Source organism: Rhinolophus sinicus, linkage group LG07 (assembly GCF_036562045.2).
Source record: "Rhinolophus sinicus isolate RSC01 linkage group LG07, ASM3656204v1, whole genome shotgun sequence".
NCBI classification, from domain to species: Eukaryota; Metazoa; Chordata; class Mammalia; order Chiroptera; family Rhinolophidae; genus Rhinolophus; species Rhinolophus sinicus.
In genome coordinates, this window is record NC_133757.1 from 94123451 (window position 1) to 94146224 (window position 22774).

Here is a 22774-nt window from a genome sequence, read left to right on the forward strand (position 1 = left end):
AATAACAACTGACACATTAAACACTTAGTATCTTTGTGTTAACTCATTCATCCTCACAATCTAAAAAGTTGTAAGTGCTGTTATCATCTACCTTGAATAGATGAGGAGATTGAGTGAGCATTCAGTAATGGTTTGTTTAAATCATTATCTAATCTTATGCCATTATGGAAGGTTTATCTATATGCACATGTGGGGACAGAGCCCCAGAGAGTAGTTTACAGGCTCTCGGCCTCACGTGAATGGGTACTGGCTCGGGTGGTGAATGGCCATCGACTGTGGCTGATTGGCCGTCGGCTGTGGCCGGTTAGCCAATTGGCCGCTGGTATAACTGCTGCGACTACGGAGGATTGCAGAGGATTGCCGAGGAGCCGAAGAGAGTGGAAGAGGAGAGCCGAGAGAGAGGAACAGAGGAGAGAGTAGAGAAGAGTCGTCAATCGGTTGGTTGGTGGAAAAGCGTCCGGCGTCCGGTGGGCCCAGCCTTCAGTGAGACCGTGGTGGTATGGCTCCCCTACCTATGGCTCCGTGGGTGTTCCTTGTTGGCCTCACTGTATCCTGTGTTCTTATGTGGGGAGTGGGACCAGAGACCCCGCAGGCCGCCCTGCACGACAAATGGCGCAGCGAGCAGGGTCTCCCGCACGACAGCATACATTAAAAAAAATACTTTCATGATTGAATTTGGAAGCAACTGGGAATGCCTTCTCCCTAGTCTATAACTGCCAACATTTGGCAATACATTCCTTATGATACTCAATCAGCGAAATTCTTCTTTAAAAAGAAAATACTCAATGGCTTGGTTAATTAGGGTCCTAATGTACTAATCAGATTCAGCTACAGCAGATGATATTATAACAATAGTTGTGCATCAAAAAGGAGGGAAAGTGGATTTCATAGACGGTAAAGGCATGCCTTTCAGGAACACCTCTGATTATTATGTAGAAAGAAAGCTGCAAATTGTGACCTGTAGAAAGTTTTCCTTTTTAATAAAAGGAAAAACTAGACTTCTATCAGTTTCCTGGTATTTTTAGAATGGCACTGACTAAAACTCTCTGGGAATTTCCGATTGGATAACTGATGTTCGCAGGGACAAGTCTGTCTCTTGCTGAAAGTGTTTGAGTAATTACACATTCCACTGTGATTCCAGCTGGAAAGGGAATCGACAGCTTCCAGAGTCTTAGCCAGATGTCTCCGACATTTAGCCGTTCATTTCAAGCAGCTGCATTTCTAATGCATCCACCTGCACTCTCATTGTTAACACAGAAGTTCATTTTCATTTGATTATTGGTAAATAGTGTTGATAGACCATTTAGGAAAGGCCAAATTATGTACATTTACCTGAATAAACAAAATAAATGCATTTGAAAAATGAGAGAACAGTTGTGTAGGATTTTGCTGTGTCTTTGATCTTCTGTATTCATACTGCTTTAATCTTAGAGTAGTTTTTCATGATAATCCTGAGTGGTAATAGACCAATAATGTCATTATTCAAATAGTGTTATTATTGGGAATTCTAGAATTATACTTCTAAACTGTGAATGGAATAATCATATTTTATATATCCAGTATTTGCAGTGTAACTGATTGATAAAATTAATCAGTGGTTTGCTGCTTTGTACTTTTCTTGAGGTTAACATACTTTAAAATTTTTAAATAATTCTTAATAATTTATTTTGTCATTGTCGATGTTCTACTATGTCTCCTCCTTCAGATACTCCTTTTAGGAAAAATTTGTAAGCATACTGCAAACTTGATGTTACTTTATGCCTAGACACTCTAGTGTGACTCAGCCAAGGAGAAGACTATTGGCCTGCATACTCATTGTACAACCCTCCAAAGCTGTAAATCAATACACTAATGATACAACACTACTATCCAATCAACAAACTATATGCAAATCTCACCAGTTCTCCCAACAATGTCTCTTTTTCTTTTTTGGTCTAGGCTCCTGTCTAAGAGCATGTGCTGTATTTACCCACTATGTCTCTTCAGGTTCTTTCAGTATGTACTATCTCACTTTTTCCATAGCCCTCCTATGTTTACATTTTAAAAAGTTTGTCCCTCAACCTGTGTCCACCCAATGTTTTAGTATGACCTGACTCAGGTCACACACTGTGTCAATGTCTGCCAAATAGCTCCACCACAAGTCATTTTTCTGTTTTTGTTTTTCCATTACAGTGGATCCAGCACAATGTGAGAAGATATTCAGAGACACTGTAAGTACTCACCCTCATCAAACCTCCAGCATTAGCATTATGATGACTCCTACCTGAACTAGCAATCATGCTGATGTTTGCCATTGACGATTTTCTGTGTTCATTATTCATTCTGAAAATTGCAGTTGGTAGTTTGCTTAAAGAATAGCTTTCTCTTATTTACCATTTATACTCTATATACGCATCTATTTATTTTCATATGGGCTCATGAATGCCTATTTCATGTAATGTATTTCTTAATGCTCAAATTGTCCAAATTTTGTCACTAGGAGTCACTTCTCCCTGGCTTCTGTATCTTTTTGCTACTTCCCCATGATTCTACTTCCCCATGACCCCTTGCTTTTGGAACAAGAAGGTGCTCCAGATTCATTTCACCTTTTCTTGCCGTAGCTCTGAAATCATCTAGTTCTCCAAAGAGCTCTGGTTCCTTTTATATATATATGTATACACACACACATACATATATATATACATATACATATTATGTATATGAGTATATATGTATATATACATATATATATACACACACATAATATATATACAAAAAATGCATGCACAAGGGTGTGCCTGTGTATATGTGTATTTATATATGGACGCATATTCCCATATTTATTAATCCTTTCTGCACAGTGAGGTACTTGTCATCTCAACATGTTTGCTTATTTGCACAATCAATTTACTTATTTGTACAATATAACTAGTATATCATCCATGCCAGAAGGACAGCTATCTCCACCAGTGATAGCTGTATGCTTTCCTACTCTCTCACTCTAGCTACCTGTCAATGCCTACACAGCCCCCCATGCACCTCTCAACCCCACCAAATTTCCTTAAGCACTAGACACAACGTGCTGACATCTCTTTACCAGAAAACGAAGGGCCAACTATATTTTTACAACACAGTGAAGCAGAGATGATCACTTAAGTGTTGAGGTGTACTCAATTTCTATATGTATTTTTAGGGAGATGATAGAATTTGCTGGTAAATTAAATGTGTGTTAAAAGAAAATAGCCAAGGATGTCTCAGAGATTTTGATCAGAGTAAGTGAATGATTAAATTGCCATTTCTTGCTGCAAGGAATAATGTGGGAGAAAAATATTGGGTGCATTGGAAAATAAAAGCTCTTTTTTGGACATATTGATGTTAAAATATCTATTAAGTATTCAAATGAAATAACAGAACAGGTATTTTAATAAGTGAGCCTGGACTTTAGGGAGGAGGCCTGGTAAAAAGATGTAAATTGAGATTGAACAGCACACAGATGATATTTAACACCACGGACTGGACGATTTCAGCAAGAGATAAATTGAATGCAAACAGAGAAAAGTAATATATACTGCCAAATACTACTGAGAGGTGAAGAGAGAATTGAGAATTACATTTCAGATAAGATCTCTAATCTGCTTTCATTGTAGTTAGGATGAAAGTTTGGTTAACTGGTAACAAGAGAATAGAATGTGAGGAATTTAAGATAGCAAGTATAAACAAGATTTATAAGGTATTCTACTGTAATGAAGGGCAGAGAAGAGGTCTGAGCTGTAAATAATATGGGTGTCGTTTTTTAAAGAATGAATGCTACCATAGCATGTTTGTTTACTGACAAGCCAATATATCCACTCAAAGATGGAAAATTGAAGAAACTGGAAAAAGACAATGTGGAATTAAGCCGTTTCATAGAAAGGAGAGAATGACACATAGAATTTTAGTTTTATATTGGAATTTGGGAAGTGCATCTATTAAAAAAAAGCAGTCAGACAGGGTACATGTATCTAAATGCAAGGTAAGTTGTTATAGATACAATGATGAAATTCTCTTGTTATTTTTGAACTTTCTTAGAAGCGAAGATCAGTTGAGAGTGAGGAATGGAAAATGTGTTGAATATTAATAAGGAAATGAGAAATTTAAAATAACTTTCTATGAGAGTGAGTGAGTGAATGATCTATAAAAACACATAGTATTTTAGGATAGAACTGAGGGCACAATTGAAGTCGTGGTGATGAATTTTAAGTAAGAAAAGCATTACATATATTATTCAGGATCAGAAGCAGAGAAGGCAAAAAGTTGAATAAACTAGGGTGGGGTTCTGACACTTAAATTCTCTAGAAAGTAATATGTGTGGAATTAAAATGTATTCTAAACTATGATTTTAATTTATCAACTCTAAGCCAGGTAAAAATGGGTATTGACTATCAGTGGTATGTTATTAGTGCACAAAAGTTTCAGTACATTAGAATACCCAATTAGGTTAAAAAGTGCGGGAATATGAGTTCTGGAAAATTGTGCTGGAAATATAGTAGGACATGGTATAATAAATTATTTGACATTTAGATTTGTGAGGCAGTGGAGGTCTTGGTAATATCCAGTAATGGTTATGACACACTCACTGGACAGGAAGACATTAAATAAATGAGATGCTGAACTACGTCAGGTTCTGAGAAAGGCAAGAATGATGATTTGGATCTAGTCAAAGTTGATTTTTCTTCATTTAAATTAGATTCTTCAAACAAAAACTGCAAGAAATTGAGTAAGTAAACACTTACCAGGTGATTCCCTAATTCTTCAAAGTGGTCACTAGAAATGTAGCCTTAGGTGTGCTGCCTGATAGTACAAATGAGCCCAGAGCTGCTGCCTTTTATATAAACAGAATGAGGACTGGCCTTGTCAGCACTCAAGAATACTTCATCTCAAAGAAAGAGATTCTTTACTTTCTCTACACACATATATACACATTTGTGATTTTTTTGTAGTTACCTTATTTATAGCAGATGTATACACACCAGAGGGTCTATGTGAATATTGAAAGTACCAGGGATTTTGATATTCATCATAGTAGAAAAGAAAATGGATCTAGAACCTAAAATGAAAAGTAATAACTGAGTGTAGCTAGATAAACACAATAAGAAGTTGTAGCAGATGGTAAAATTGATTGTTTGTGTGTTTTTTTTTAATTAAAGTTTATTGGGGTGACAATTGTTAGCAAAGTTACATAGATTTCAGGTGTACAATTCTGTAATACATCATCTATATATTGCATGTGTGTTCACCACCCAGAGTCAGTTCTCCTTCCATCACCATATGTTTGATCCCCTTTACCCCCATCTACCACCCCTCCCCACCTTACCCTCTGGTGTCTATGAGTTTTTGTTTCTTCATTTGTTTGTCTAAGTTCCTTTATTGTTTTCAGTTTTATATTCCACATATGAGTGAAATCATATGGTTCTCGAGTTTTTCTGTCTGACTTATTTTGCTTAGCATAATAATCTCAAGAGCTATCCATGTTGTCATAAATGGCACTATTTCATCTTTTCTTTGGCAGAGTAGTATTCCATTGTGTATATATGCCACAACTTCTTTATCCAACCATCTATTGAAGGACATTTGGTTCTTTCCAAGTTTTGGCCAATGTAAATAAAGCTGCAGTGAATATAGGAGCACATATTTTTTATGGTGCTGTGAAATAATTGTGGTGATAAGGATGCAGGAGGAAACCTGCCTGCCATCCAGCCCTGGTACTAGAAAGGGAAAGAGAAGAGAAGGCATCCTGAACTTAGCAGTCCTGCAGGAAGGGCAGTGCTCTCAGGATTAAACAAGCAGTTCAGTTTAAACGGGGAGAAGAGTTTCAGAGAAGTGGTCAGTTTGGCGATGATAGACTGTTAATTGCCATGAAGGAATTTGGGGTGATTAGGGAAGGATAGGAGATTGGATCAAATTAGAGTATTTACAAAGATTGATGGGGATTCAAATACAGATGTTGAGGAATAAGCTTCAGAGTGACCCAAGAAATTAAAGATGTAAATCCTGAGATTTTAGAACTGAGAGTCTTTTAGATGGAGGAGGAAAATCAGATCTAATTATATCTTACTGAGGAATAGTCTTTTAGACAGTGGTTCTGGTGAAATGATGAATGTCAGAGTGGGTTGGGGGTCTCATTAAGAACTATGAGGGGTGGGTGGGCCTTCTTTTCATTCCTAGCAAAAGCAGCATTGGGGCTGAATGAAGGCTTGTTTTGGCAAGAGTACCATTTCAGGACTATGACTATGCCACATTTAATGCTTATGATACACCCAGATGTTTCTGTATGTTTCTATGTTTAATCATCATGAGTAGCTGCATGTTTAATGCCATGCTTGATGTTTAATTAAACATACTTTTTAATGATAATTTTTTGATGATGAAATGGCTATGATAAAAAAATCAATAAATAACATATGCTGGCAAGGATGTGGAGAAAAAGGAACTAACATATATTGTTGGTGGGATGGTCAATTAGTGTAGCCACTATGGAAAACAGTAAGGGGATTCCTCAAAAAATTAAAAACACTGCTGCCATATGATTGAGAAATTCCACTTCTGGGTATTTGTTAGAAGAAAACAAAAACACTAATTCAAGAAGATATATGCACCCCATGTTCACTGCAGCGTTATTTACAATAGCCAAGATATGGAAGCAACCTAAGTGACCATTAATAGATGAATGGATAAAGATGGGGTATCTGTATACAACGGAATATTACACAGTGCTTAAAGGAAGAATGAAATCTTCCCATTTGCGACACCATAGAATAGAGCTAGAGTGTATTATGCTAAATGGAATTAGTCAGACAGAGAAAGACTTATATCACTTAGCTATTATTTCACTTATATATGGAGTGTAAAAATAAATAAATAAGTAAGAATGAACACAACACATAGATATAGAGAACAAGCTGATGGTTGCCAAAGGGGAGCAGAAATGAGAGGATGGGTGAAAAGACATAAATAAAAATAAAAGAAATACTATATATCCATGTAGTTTCAGCAGTATTTTTCTAAGTGACTTTAGCAGCACATTCATAAATTTTAAAGTTTGGCTGCTATTTCTACCCCAGGTAGATTGTCTTGTAACATAAAAGAGAGGACAATCATTCAAAAGGTGGCCTCAGTAACCACAGTGTATTAAATAACTAGAAAAGAAGGGAGCAGAATTGTTTTACATTTTCTATATCCACTCTCTAGACTGCATTATAAAATGCAAGACTTTCTATATTTAGTTTTTATAAACAGAGGCATCAAAGAATTTTATTCGACCTATGAGGTGATATTTTACAATATAACAGCAACCTTGAACTGTAACAGATAGTATTTGACAAAGCAAAATATACCTAAAACCATTTAATTTCTTCTGTTTGTCAAGTAAGTGTTGAGGATAAAAGATTTAAATATTTACTTTATGTATAATTTTCAATTTGTGGGAATACATATTTCCATCTTTACAGCTGAATAATGGATAATAATATATACAAACACATTAAACACTGGCAATAAAGATAAATACCCCACTAGTTAGATAGCTGTGTCTGTCTCACACAAGCTGAGTTTATAACCCAAGAGCGTTGCAGTTTGGTATGAGGAGTCCGAGGCAGTCACATGTAAATTATCATGTCCTTCTGTAAGTGAATGTGACAGAGTATCACGTTATTTTATCTGGTTATAGAAACGCACTTCATCAGCATATCCAGTTTGCTGATCTTAGTCATATCTTCCTCCCAAAGGTTTTCCCATTTGTAGAACCTACATTTTTAATATACCATGTTTATTATTTATGACATATTTTCCAATATTTTAAAATTCTGTTTCATTCTTTTTTTTTTTAATCTAAATAATAGCAAGGTACATGTGTGCTGGGGTAGGATTTGCAAAACAGGCTAGGAAAGTCCTTCTTCTAGTCCTATCAGTTTTAGAAAAAAAACGGTTGCACCTATTTCTTGTAGTAATTGCAAAATGTATTTGATGTACCTTTTGAGGCGGAGTGGAGAGTACATTGTTCATTATATTAATCCCTCTTTATTGAACATTAGCAAGGAACAATGCTGGGTACTACAAATACACGATTCTGATACTATATATTTTTAATGTAGCTGGGGAATGTATAAGAGGGTGTGTGTGTGTGTGTGTGTGTGTGTGTGTGTGTGTGTGTTTATGGGGATAGGGTGAAAGAGTTATCAAGTCAGTATTCAGTAAGACAGACCATGAAACATACAGTCACAAAGGAGAATGAGTTTCACTGGATTTAACTCTCAAATTTTAAACCTCATAAAATGTATTTCACTTTGGCTTTCTCTTCACTTTACTGTAAAATCAATCTAAATTAGTTTTTTTGAACTGTGACGTTCTCTTAGATGTTAAAAATACCCTGCCAAATTAGGGGAGGGAACATTCTAATTAAATGTGTTAAGGAAAGACTAGATTAAGTAAAGCTAAATAGGTTTCTTTTAACAAAATGACAGATAGTGCATCTTCCCTCTGTCTGTTCTGTTTCTTAGACTCATGCTGAGCAGCGCACTGGTAAAGAAGGTCAAACAATTTATAGTTTGTAGTATCACTCATATGAGACTCGGTTCAGTAAGGTACAGTATAGATAGGTGAAAAGGTATAAGATTTTAGGTAGGTACATGGGAGATTTCTTATTCATTAAAAGCTGAATTGAAAATGATAGTTAAAAATTTCCCCTTGATGTTCTGGGACAAATTTGTTTCTATATTACTCTAAGCAAGCTTCTACATTCACAGATCTCTAGTTACTTTTTCTGATAAGGTTTTGTACATTAAAAAAAAGAAAAATTAGCTGCTGTAAAGAGTTTTCACCATGTTTATGACATCCCTTTGGGGCACATATGTAAGTGAAACACACATTTAAGAAAAAGTATAAAGACAGACATTCTTTGTCATATCATAAAATATGAGATTATACACATAACATGTTATATGAGCTAATAAGGAAGGTAAATGTTCCTGCTTTTCTTAATTTGTGCATTTTGTAAATGAAGCACAGGGCCTCCAGCATAGATGAGAATACAGAAAGCTAGAAAGAGTTTGTTCCCACTTTAATGAAAAGGCTGGATTATATACAAAATCAAAACTTGTTTTGGGCCTATCACCGAGTTGGTCACAGGAACATAAATTAGCTTGAAATTTAAACAAAGAAATGTATACAGGTGCCTCTTAGGAGATAACAGACACAAGCTCTGGCTCATCTGTGGCAGTGATGGAAAAATGGGGCAGATGAGGCCTCTAGATAGAAACAAGTAAGAAGAATTTTGGTAAAATGTTGATGAATTGCTGAAGACTGAGTGCTGCTTGTGTGACAGCATAGAACCCTGGGAACCACAGGCAGGGGGAGTTCACACCCATTGCTGGCTCTTCTCTGAGGCCCTCACTGTATCCTCATGAGAAAGATGGCAGTCAGGGTGACATGTTAGGAAATTTTCCTTAGTGTTACGAGCTTGAGGAAGTGGATGAACCGTACAAGGGGAAAGGCATGCAGCCCCATCTGGTTTCTTCTCTAAGAAATAATAGCCTGAAGATGCTGGGAAAAGGGTGGCCAACACTTGAGACAACACAACCAAATCTAAAAATAAAATTCAAAGAATAACCTTATGGGATTATAATGAACAACTATATGCCCATAAATTTGACCACTTAGATAAAATGGACAAATTCCTTGAGAGGCACAAACTAATAAAGCTCACTCAAGAATAGTTAGATAACTGAAATAGTTCTCTCTATATTAAAGAAACTACATTTGCTGTTTACAAGTTTCTAACAACGTGATCTTCCAACAAAGGAAAATCTCCTTTGGTCACTTTGCTTCTGTTATCTAGCACACTTTATTTATTTATTTTTTTCTTTTACAGACATGGTAAATACTCTCCCAACCTGAGTTTTTGCAGTTGTTGCTATTTGTTTTTGGTTTTGCCTGAAAAGTTTTATTTTTCCTATGTATATGCTTGGTTAATTTCTTCATCTCCTCCAAATCTTTCCTCACATTTTACCATTGTATTCTCCTCCACTCCTTCCCTAGAATTCCCTCTTCCTTTTATTCTTCTCTACTTTTTCCATAGCACTTTTCACTTTCTAACACACTATAAAATTACATATTAAGTGTGTTCATTGCTTATCATCTCTCTTTCTCAGGTAAAAAGTAATCTGCTAGAGGGTGGATATCATATTCTTTAATGGTAGCTCCCAAGTATCTTTAGCCTTGCCTAGAATTGGAATCTATTTATTAAATTTATTAAATATATGAATGAATACTTTATAAATTTTATTATTTATATAGATATAATTTCATAATACAGTTATTTTGTTTATTTGTGTCTCCTACTAGACTGATATTCCTTTGAAAAGAGAATCTTCATCTTTTATATATCTTTGAATGTTTCCTTGTACTAATAGAAATTCGATGATAATTTTTGTATAAACGAATGAGTACTTAGTGAGCAAAACTGATTCTCTGTTCTTTGCTAGCTCCTATCAGCCCAACTTACATTCTATTCTAAGTTAAATTTAAATTGTCTGTTGGAATTCTGTAAAATTACTTAGAAATTGAAACAAAATATTGTTTCAACCAGTCACCATTTCTCTGCCTGAGTTTGTTCCCCTCTAATACCACCTGTAATAAATTAAGTATGATTTTGCTATATAGAAATCACTTCCATTTATTTGAATGCTTAATGATATTTCAACATTATACAAATTTTGTCAGTTTGCCAAGGATATGAAATATAGCTCAAATATATATGAAGGAAATGTGCTTTAGAATAACACTATACTTATAAAATTGAATGGATTTAATTGGTACCTGGAAATTATAGTTTCAGTTCTCCATATCTAATATTTAAATGTTAACACACAGGCTGGTTGAACATTTACTATTTCAGAGAAAATCATTTAGATTCTTCATATAGTCCTGTCTATAGCTGGTTTTTCACCATGCAACTAAAAGATGTCAAGGTACCCTTGCTGGGACATAGAAAATAATGACCTCTCTGCATGTTTTCAGGGTAAAATAATCAAATGTTACATAGCTCTAAGCCTGAAGGCATCTACACAGTATTTTGATATCCGTTAACATTTTATATCTTCCTTCTAAAAGGTAAATTATGGAAACGAGGCCATTTATTTTATTTACATCTGTATGTTTTATTTGTGCTTTTTCAACTTTTCAAATGTTTGATTTCAACATAGTCATAGTACAGTATGCTATGTTAATTTTGTTTATCTTGAAATTTAAGACAAAAGGCTAGAGTTGCAATAAAATATTAAGTTATGATTAATAAACTTTATGCAACCAATGTGGAATTAAATACTTGTTATGCAAAAGTTCTAATACACTTACTATGGAATAGTGTTATTACTTCCAAGTCACTGTTACCACTTAGAGTCATGAAACTAAGCAAAAAATATTTAAAATTATCAATCACTTTACATCATATATAAAGTTCATCATATTTGATACATTGGCTTGGTATTGTACAAAGCTCATTAAGAATTAATGATTCAGTGTTATCATAACTTAAGCCAAATTTTTATCTTTTGCCAATCATTACTGCTTTGATTATAATAGTATAACATGACCCTTTTATGTGACTCAAATAGCACATGTAAATAAACAGATCTCATATATTTTACTACAGTAAATTGTTACTTAAATTCATTTAGTATTTCAATATCCTTAATATTTCATAATCCTATTCCTTCCATCACAGTTGTGGGAAATGTATTTTATTGAAAACTGTGATCCTATAAAATGTGGTTGTTCTTTTTGTTAGTCTAAATTTTTTTTTTTGCCATCTTTAAATTTACTTCAAATCTTCTAAAATGATGAATTATGAGGATGGAATCTGAATTTATGGTGCAGTTACTTTTAATCTGGAAAGAAAAAAAGTTCCCATTATCATTTTTAAATGACCTGATCACTATGTGATATAGTAGCCAACAGACAAAAAGAATGCAACTGAAATTGGTTATATTTCTGGCAATTATTTCAAATTTTCCTGTAATAAAATAATGGAAACAGAACACTATATTCTTAGTATACATGAGAGAAAATGATGTGTGATTCTTGGATGAAATCCAGGTAAATTTGTGTTGATGTGAAAAGCCTATAATTCATTGTATTAGGAAAAACTAAGATAATATCCACTTATATAAACCATTTCTGATCAGTTACACATTAGAAAGGGAAGCATTCTAAAACAGAAAACAAAAGGAAAAATTCTGAATATTTCTTTGGACTCTCTTCCCAACATCACCCAAGAGAATAAACTCAGAATGTCAATGCACACCCATTCTATTAATATCAGCTAGTACATTTGCTTATAAAGTTGTTATTTTACTTTTAGTGATAGTACATTTATCTGTGATGGTTATGGTGACTTTTAATAAAAGTAATATCATAAAACATTAATACTGATTTTCAGATTTAATTATTTCGCTTCTATTCTTGTGGAAACTTATTCAAACAAAGAATATTTCAAACAGAATAAACAATCCCATAGGAGACTAAGTTTTCAAAAAGGCATGCTCAGCCACATAAAAATGATGAAATATTGCTTTTTGCTAAAATATAGAGGATTGAGAGAATTATGTTAATGTTTTTTAAAGATATCTATTGAAAATAATATAAATTTGAAATAGTGGCTCTTGCAGGAATATTCCCAATATTCACAATCTGCTTGTGAGCACACTTTGTTTTTAATGGTTGAGAAATATTAGTCATTTAAGACATCATTAGGAGCCCACATATATTTCATAAAGGAAGCCATTTCATACTAATCATGCATAATTATTGAATAGATGTTTTATACTAAGACAGGGAAATCTGCTAGGCACAATGTCCATGGATTTTTATCTAGAGTTTTTACAAATTAGTTTATTATATCCTTATATCCAAGAACAGAATAATGCCTAGGAAAGAAGTATAAAATAAGATAAAAGTACAGTTGATCATATTTAGCTGTAAGGTTATAAATTTATCTTAACTTTAGAGTATTTTATCTTTGCACACAAGTCATTATGATGACTAGAAAATTAAAAAAAAAGAAAATGGATAACTGATCATGTTTGGCTATAAAGCATTTGTAAAGTGTCTTGCTTTTCAGACTTACATCAGTTTGTTGGCAGTTCTTTTATAAATATCAAAATATGCTATTTAATTTTCAGATGTCTCAAGTCTGAGAGGAATAACATTTATTATATTTAGTAAACCATACTCATAGATATTACTGGTAAATCATAGATTTTAGCTTTGAAAAAAATTTAGAGAAACTAACTTGTGAATGATTACAATTTCAATATAGACCAGCTTGAAAGTAAAATGAATCTTGGAGCTGTGTCCACAAAAACAGTGTATAGATGAAGGGAAGTGGTAATTCTACTGTACTTTGTAATAACCAAAATGAGGAGTTTCTTCTCAATCTGGGTATGTTACATAAAGACAAAAAAGTTAATATATTTCAAGCTCAGGATGACCAGAATAATGAAGAGTCTGCATAGCAAAATTGAGAAGAATGATTAAGAAAAAGTTGAAGGCCTTCCAGAAATAGGAAAAATAAAGTTCTATGAGAAACTGACTTCAGATATTTGAATTTCTAATATGCAATAGAAGAGTTTATAAATTCTAAATTGTCCAGAAGACTAAGTTATTCATTCAAGAAGATTTTCCATGGGATACCAAACCAAATAATGCAGATGTTATTGTCCATCATGATACCTATTATTTTCCTTCACAGAATTGATCATGATTTATAATGGTATGTTATACATGGATATGGGGGGGGGGTAAACATTTTTTATTATTATTTTTAACAAGTGGTTTTAGTATTAACTTAGAGAATGGTTTGGTTTGATTTTGTTTGTTTTGATTTGGTGAGGTGTAGGGAGAGACCTAAGCCATTGAAGAGTAACGGGTGATTTTAAGGGCCTGGCTACAATTAATTTTTAAAGATAACTGACACACTGTTCTACACAGTTAAGGATAGGAATTTGTTTTGGCACCGAGGGAGAGTAGGAAAGAAAAAGAGAAAAGGAAGAGGTTTGAGGGAAGACTCAAAGATGATGATGGTAGCCTGAGACATGTCGTGTGAAGGGCCAATGACAAAGACCAACAACAGTGAGGCCAAAATATTTGAAGGCAATAGATATTGAATTACATTTCTTGAATGGTGAGCCATATCTTGAGAGTGACGTGGCACAGAAGACATTAATATAAATTAATAATGTAATTTATAAAAATTATTTCATATTACATTTTAATGACAACATTACCTTTTCATGATAACAAACAATAACAACAACTAAACAGCTACCCACAAGCACACAGAACAAAGGTTGATTAATGAAGGAGTCTTTATTAGAATGCCTGCTCTACCACATTTCTTTCTGAAACTTTAGGAAAATTAAAAAATCATATGATAAATTGCTAAATGATGTTTCACGTGAAGCAATTTTCTAAAGTGCAATGTAAAATTCTCTTTTACCTTTCTTGAAATCCTTGAGTAGAAGTCTTCTGAATTGCAGAGGAACTACTATTTTTGTTTTCCTGTGGGAATTCAGGGAAATGTTGTCAGTCCCATCTGCATTACTTAATCTGCAACAGAGCAGGCAGAGAGGAAGCAGGAATGCAACTCTGGGGACAACTACAGTCACAAAGTTCCAGTGATGTGCAATAATCTAGGAGGAAATGGTGGACCACCTGAGGACATCGAATGAGATTCAAGCTCAGTGTATCTCATAGAATGTGGAGACTCCAGTTGACATCTGGGTTACAGTTATTTTTCTGAATGTTTTGTGTAATGCCTCCCTCTTCCTCTACATTTTAAGCTGTGTGAAGGGGGTACTATGTCTGATTTGTTTACACCGGTATGTTCAATGCCTTTCACTATTTTCAGTAAACGACGGACACTTAACAAATAGTTGAAGAACAGTAGGTAGAAAAGATAAAAGGTTGGGGGGAAGATAAAGGAGCTATTTCTAGAATTAGAACTGCCCACAGATGGTAGCTACTGCTTTGAAAAAATAGTGCCTCCTTGGCAGTATTTCTAAACAAACAAACAAAAATAACAACAACAAAACAAACAAACAAAACAACCAACAAACAAAAACCTGTATAAATATGTCTTGGAATATTATGGAGGAAATTATTAAATTTCAGTAATAGAGTTTGAGTCTTATGTTTCCCAACAGAAATCATATAAATAATACATAAGAAATTATGTAAGAAAAAAGTTTTGTCTACCTGGATCCCTGGATAAAAGAGGGGAAGTGTCAGTAGATGAACTATGATCAGCCTTAATAAAAGGAGAGAGACATTTTGAGGAAACAAACAAACAACAAACAAATGAACAAACAAAAAAACTCTAAAACACCAGAATTAGAGGGAAACTTTATAAAAGCATGATTGATCCCTGTGTGGTATGCTTTTTGGGGAAAACTCTACTAGAGGACCTCTAAATCCTCTAACAACTCTAACATTCTGACTATAACAAAGAGATCAACTTTTAAATGTAAGACTATAACAAAGCCTAAATGCAGTTTTACATCATAGACCTGTTTTACCAATTTATCTTACCCACTTTGGCAGAAAGGTGACAAATTCCGTCTCAAGATTTATAGACAAGTGTCCTATTTAATAAGTTTTGTATTCCTCAATTGTGGTCTCTATTCCAAATATCACCAAAGATATACTGTGTGATCTTAGTTTTAAAATGTATTTTTAGTAGAGATGTTTTGGTATTAGAGGTGAAACAGAAATATTGCTTCCATAAGTTCCTTCTATTTCCTTTAGGATTTTCATGCACTGTCTAGTTCTGCCGTTTCTCTTTCAATTTCTTCTTCTCTTAGGACTTAATTATATGGCTGTGTTGATGACCCTTTCCCCTGCCTTGCCCAATGAGGCCACTTGAGGCATTTCTAGGTACACGCCTTTATATTATCCCTTTTAAAATCGTCAAGGTCATGTCTTTGACACAATCCTCTCAAACTTCTGTGCTTTGCTCTTTCCAACAGTGTTATCAGCATTTGCTCTTTCATCACATTTGACCTAGTTCTCTCAAGCTAGTAACCCTCTGTCTTTTTCTTCTGTTTTCCATCCTTGACTTATTCCACTTCTTGACATTTAAGAATGTGCGCTTTGCTGTCCAAACAATAGGTGGATGTTGACATATGATGCAAATACAGAATTTATTTCCATCACATGTACGTGTTCTTTTTATCTGGTTTCTGACTTTCCCCAATCCATTTCATCATAACATTTTTGAATACTGATAATACTTCCTCTGCTATCCCATAAAACTAAAACCACCATAAACTTAAAACTAAAATTTTACAGATAATATGGAACTAGTATTTCTTTAGATATCCATAGATATCCACATGATTTTGACATTATTCAATACTTCTTAGAAAATTATATTCTCTAATCTCACTTAATGATTTTGGAGTAAAAAAATCTGCTTTTGTTACTTACACATGCACATATATATAAATGAATATGTATGCAAACATAAATACATATAGAAGGCTGATACATAATTCAATAATATTACATGCTTTTTAAAAAAATATTTTAAACAGGTCACTCAATTACAGGTGTGGTTGTGTGACATTATAATCAACTATTTTAAAGCAGAATTATAAACTGAGGTTTATGATTTTGCCACTATTCAAGTTATAGAAATGTGTACATTAATGATAACATAATTTGCCAACATTTACAAATTAAAATGTGACCCAAAATGAGTGAAAATTCAGGTAATGTTACTATTCTTAGCCTTTGTTATTTACCAAATTTCATTTAAAATTATGATACTTAATGGAAATAAAAATTGTAAACAATTTGGGACTTTTTACAACTTTAATAAATCTCCTCAAATATTATTCAACTTAATCTCAAGGAAATTAAAGACAGTGGGTCAATTTGATTATACTCGTAATGTAATATATTTTACTGTAATTCTTGTACATAAAAATGACAATCAACATTCATAATTTGAAAACAATACAAGTATGACGATTAATTTAGGTTAAGCTCTAGATGATAAATATACAAATATTAATCTGAGTAATATACATATAAACAGTCTGCCCAACACTTAAATTTCAATACATAAAATGCAATATTTTTATAATATAATACTCAGTTTATTCATAAATGTTTTATGTCCAAATACTGCTTGTATGCTTTTTATCTATTAAACTATGAAAGTATATTGTTGTTGCTGTGCATCAAGAATATGCTAAAAAAAATTAATAAATTTGGGTGCAAAATTAATATTAGGGTATTTTATGCAATTTGCACTTCTACTCTGTGTAGTGTAATGGAATGATCTGTTACTGAAAGTACAAGTTTTCTTCAGAATAAATAATATCCTAAAAATACTTGAATTTTAACTATTTTATGGATTTTTATTTTAAAAATTGGAAAATTTAGTAAAAGGCAAGAATACTATATGCCAGATGTTATATTATAGACTCAGATATGTTTTTAAATGGTGTTCCAAAAACCAACAAAAAGTTGACTCCTGTGCAGGTAGTTTAACTTCACCGCCAAGGCCAGAAAGGACACATAATTCTTTGTAGTGAACTTTGTATACCCTAGTAACAATCTGTTACTGTCAATTTGAGGTTGAATGACTATCAGACAATGTTAGTGCAACCCCATCTTTCACTTCTAAAGCTATCCTTCTGCTGATTTGAGTTGCATCAAAGATTATAATAGAAATTGAAACACTCATAAGTAATCCTTCTTTAGACAGGGATATGTGAACTGTCATTCTGGGAATAATTAATGGCAAAATTCAATGCATTGTTTCTTTTGTATGGTTTGACTAAACCTATACTGCTGAGTGAACTGACTACTGACCACTTATTATCAGACCTGTTTGTTGTGGCTCATTAAATAACAAAACCAAAACAAAACAAAACAAAACAAAACAAAACACGGGAGGTGATCAATTTAAAGTTGCTCTAGTAGTAAAATTCAGTTCAAGTTCCAAGGTTTTATTTTAAAAAGTGTTATGACCTCATTGCTATAAGGTGCGGCAACCAAATGGCAAGATAAGTGAAACTGGCAAGTCTGAAATAAAGTACAGTAAGTCTCAATGTCATCCATAGGTTCTGAGTCTTTACATGAAACAATGTATAATGAAACCAATTTTACTATGAGTAAATTGATATAAACAAGACTTTTTAAACTTTGACTGTAAGGGAGAATATTATAATCTTTGAAGAGCTTTGTGGCAGTTATCTTCTGTGGGCTTAAGAGGATTAAAAGAGATTCTGTAATACAAATGAGTTTTCTGATTTCAGTGGGAATAAGGGCTATCAAAATGATAGACAACAGGTAGGAAGGGTCAAGTGGAAGGCTGTGGAACTGCTCTGACCCCAGCAAGACTTCATTTCTGGAGGAATTGCCAAAAGAAGTGCTCCCATTAGAGATATGAAAGGTGAATGCATATTAATTCCTTTTGCATCCCCATTAAATGGGTCTATTTGTCAAGTGCCAAAGGTAGATGAGTGATGGATAGTGACCATAATTTTGTGAAACCTTAATTACTAGGTTATGCAATTGTAGCTATATTTCCAGAACAGTTAAAGCTTAATACATGACTGCTAGCCTCCCTAGCATGTGTCCCCATTTACAAATAGAAACAACAAGAGAAAACCAAAGATGCAAATATGCTTCCCAAACCAATCATATGCAATGCGTCTCTGCTAGATAATCCACCTGCACCTTCACCATGCTCACAACTTTCAATTAAAACGTAGTTGATGGTTCCCTTTTTTCTCACTCTTTTCAATCTCCTGCTTGTTTATAAGTCCCTTTTGTTGGCTGACTTTTGCTATACGTAGCAAACTCTGAATTGGCTTTATTTGGTCTTGCTCAGATGGTCTTTGTTTATTTCTACAGTTTTCCCAGAGGCTCCATGAAGACTCGTTTTGCACTTCTCCCTGCTACAGACTGCAGCCTCTGACCTGGTGTGGTATCCATGGACACCCTTGTGCTTTTCTGCTCGTGTCTTGGTGAGTTTCATGCCAACACGGTAAATCAGCAGCCAGTGTGAACTCTGCTCTCTTAGCATTGAGTTCCTCAGCTGTATAGTCTCAGTTTGGTTTCTGGATTTTGTTGTTTGTTTCCATTTGTTGTGTGTAATTGTTGGAATCAGACCATTCATTTTCATTCCTTTTTGTTCTCCTATGTGCTTCCATTTTGCATCTGCTGTGTAAAAATGTTGTTTGTTATAAGGAGCCTGGTAGATACAGGTGCTTGCTTTCTACACTAATTAAATCCTGCCAGCTTTTCTCAACCTCTTCCTCAGAGTAAACCTACAACACATGTGGTAAATATTCAACTAATCCACAGAGTTTCCCCATCTGCCAGCCCTTAACTACAATCCTTGGTCCCTTCACTAAAAAGCTTTCCTTTTTTATTGTGTAATACCACACCAATACATTTAATAGGGTATGCTAGGCAAAATAATGCCCCCCCGCCAAGGATGTCTGTATCCTAATCCCTAATCCCTATGAATATGTTATATTACAAGGCAAAGGGTAATAAAGGCTGCAGAGAGAACTAGGTTTGTGAATCAGCTGACCTTAAAATAGAGTATGTCCCGTATTATCCAGGTGGGCCCTATGTATTCACAGGGGCCCTTAAAAGAGGAAGAGGGAGACAGAAGAGATTAAGAGGAAGAGGTAACTGTGGAAGAGATGCAAAGTTGCTGGCTTTGAAGGTGGAGGAAGAGGAACAATTGCCAAGGAATGGGAGCCTCTGCAAGCTGGAAAAGGTAAGGGAACAGATTGTCCACTAAAGCCTGCAGAACAGAACGATAGTCTGCTAATTGCTTACATTGAGTTTAAGCCCCTGTTAACCTTCTAACCTATAGAACTGTAAGAAATGGGAGTTGTTTTTAGCCACTGAGTTTGTTAAAGAAACAAATGTGAAGGGAGAGACTCACTTTCCAATGAAAATTGTAAAATTAAATGCATGCCAGGTGCACTATTTTTTGAGGTTCCAGAGAACTTCTCTCTTCATAATTAAGTTTTGTCTGCTGTCCATATATGTTTCCCTTCTCCATTATATTTCATGAGGACCCAAAATAAAGATTTCAACACTGTATTGGACACTGTATGGGTTAAACATTTTACTAACACACAGAAACTATTGGAACAGAATCTATTAAGATTGAGATGGATCCTACCAATTTTCCCCCAAATTTCCCCAATATCCCTTGAAGCCAGAAGCAAAGGAAAACCTCAATCTTATAATTGAAGACTTATATCCAAAGGCTTTGTCACATTCTCCATTAGTCCTCATCACGCTTTCATGCTCTCAGTATTAAACAAAAACAAACAAACAAAAAGAGACAAGCAATTAAATTTGTTTTTCACTCCATGACCATCAACAACATTTTTCTCTTCCCAGTAGTGCCTATAAATGTCAATAAGTTTTGCCTGAAATGGTAGTGCTCCAAGACAAGGAAGATAGTGTCTTCACCTGAGTCAAGGATGAAGCAGTAGTATGCAATGAGTCTCTGATGCTTGCCATAAAGTTGAGTTATCTTAAGTTAAATAATCTCAGGTGTCAGAACTTAGTGCTTTTACTTGAGCTTGTCAACTAGTAACAGGCCAGAAAATAAATGTATATACAAAGAGCAGGTATGCTTTTGGGGCAGTGTTTGACTTTGGGATGCTTTGGAAACAAAGCACTTTTCTCATCCTTGTTGGGATCCCTATCAAAAATGTACAACAAGTTAAACTTTTAGCTATAGTCTTAAATCCTAGAGGCAGATATTATAAAGGTTGAGGCTCATGCAAAACGAGATATCATGGAAGCTAAGGAAGTGCTCTAATAGAGCATTGTGCCAAACAGTCAACTTTAACCAAGGTTATGATCCTAACTAAAATTTTGATAAATCTACGGAGGGGTTTGAAAAGGCCATTAAAATATCAACACTGAGCCTGTGATTTGGAAAAGGAAATTTAGATGGATCATGGAAAATCTGGGCTTATATAGCACATGCAAGTTAGTTAAAAGTATTTTTAAGGGTTTGTTAATGTACTAATAAATTTAAGGGGGGTTGGATGCTATGTATAGAATAGTGTAGATGTAGCTACATTAAGAAAAATATGGATAATGTAAATTGAATTCCTTTAATAAACCCCTCTTATTTTTCCACAACATTCTGTGATGCTTGCACTTTCAAAAATCATTTGTAAGTGGACATTTTGGTGAAAAATTATTGAATAGGGATGACTTAAACTTTAGTCATCTAGAAAAAGAAGACCTGGATTAGGAAGGTGTGTTGATCCATACATTAAAATAATTGATTGCAACTAAGGTGTCAGAGCCAAAAACGAACATGTGATTATAAGGTCCTCAGAATTCCCCAAATTTGGGGGATGAATTAGATATTTCACAAATAGTAAAATAAGAATGTGAGACATCTTATACAAATTGGGAGGGATTGGTAAAAACAGCAAATTTTTATGAGTGACATTTTCATCATTTTGTTTATCAACCACTAATACCCTAGACTAAGATCCTTATGTTTCTTAAATAAGCCACTACCTTAACTCGATAAATATTCCTCTAATCCACAGTCTGGCAAACTAAAGCCTGCAATCCTACTCACCTGTTTTTACAAATAAAGTGTAACTGGAATATAGCCACATCCATTCATTTACAGATTTGCTAAGGTGTTTTTCCCACTTCAAAAGCAGAGATGATTATGACTGAGAGCTTATTGCCCACAAAAGACTAAAAAAAAAAAATGTATCCTGCCCTTTGCAAAAAAATGTTTGCAAATCCTTGCTCTAATCCATTATCATTTCCGTGGTACAGGTAATGTGCTAAAATGTAAACTTGCTCATACTTGTTAGTGGCTCTTTGGTGAAATAAGAAAATGTTCAACATGGTCCACAGGGCTCTGTCTGTGGGCCTCAGCTCTTTGGGCCTCTCCAGGGCCATCCTGCCCAATTCTTTTCTCACAGTGATTGTACTGAAAACGGCCTTCTGTATGCCTTCCTATGTGCACATGATGACTATTCATAAATCTGTGTTCCCTGTTCAATAAGTTGGTGCTCCTTCATCCTTCAGAGGTCAGCTATACTTTCCATTCTTTAAGAAATCTGTCCTTGATTCACCAAATGTGGGCTGGTCTCTTGGTATATATTGTATAGAATGTATACTTCTCCATCATAACATGTACTATAATCATAAGTATCTTGATAGCTATTGTATGTCTCCTCCACAAGAAAGGAAAACTCTTTAAAGAAGAAATTTAATTTTTTTTTTCCAGTACCTAGAATGGTGGCTGGTAAATAGTCAAATCTTAATACATGTTATTGAACACCTGAGTGATTTTTTTGTATTGCTCACCACTCCCAACCCCACTGCTGGTGCAGTTATTTTGATATCGTATGTGCTCAAGAGATGTTTGCTTAATTAAAGAACAAATTTTTATAGTAAACTTTTCTGGAACTATACAAATAGAATAATCTGCAAACAAAAGTGTGACACTTGATAAATTACTAAAAAGTGATCACGGGGGTATAACCACGACCCAGTTCAGAAAGTGAAACATTACCAGCACTCCAGATGCCCCCTTAATTTCCCTCCCAATCAATAACACCTTTCCCAACTAACCACCATTATAATTTGTAACAGCACAGGTCCGTTTTGCTTGTTTCTGCAATTTATATACATGCAAGGTGGCAATATGCATTCTTTTGTATCTGGCATC

The 22774-nt window shown here is 34.3% G+C and overlaps 1 long non-coding RNA gene across 1 annotated transcript in view; it reads left to right on the forward strand.

The window, feature by feature from the left end:
* The window catches only part of LOC141572821 (uncharacterized), a 126500-nt gene extending 106690 nt beyond the window's left edge, over positions 1-19810 (forward strand). The window contains exons 2-3 of the long non-coding RNA XR_012498311.1: positions 18940-19052; positions 19677-19810. This is a non-coding gene — a long non-coding RNA (uncharacterized LOC141572821). The remainder of the gene's footprint in view (positions 1-18939; positions 19053-19676) is intronic.
* Positions 19811-22774: the final 2964 nt, after the last annotated feature.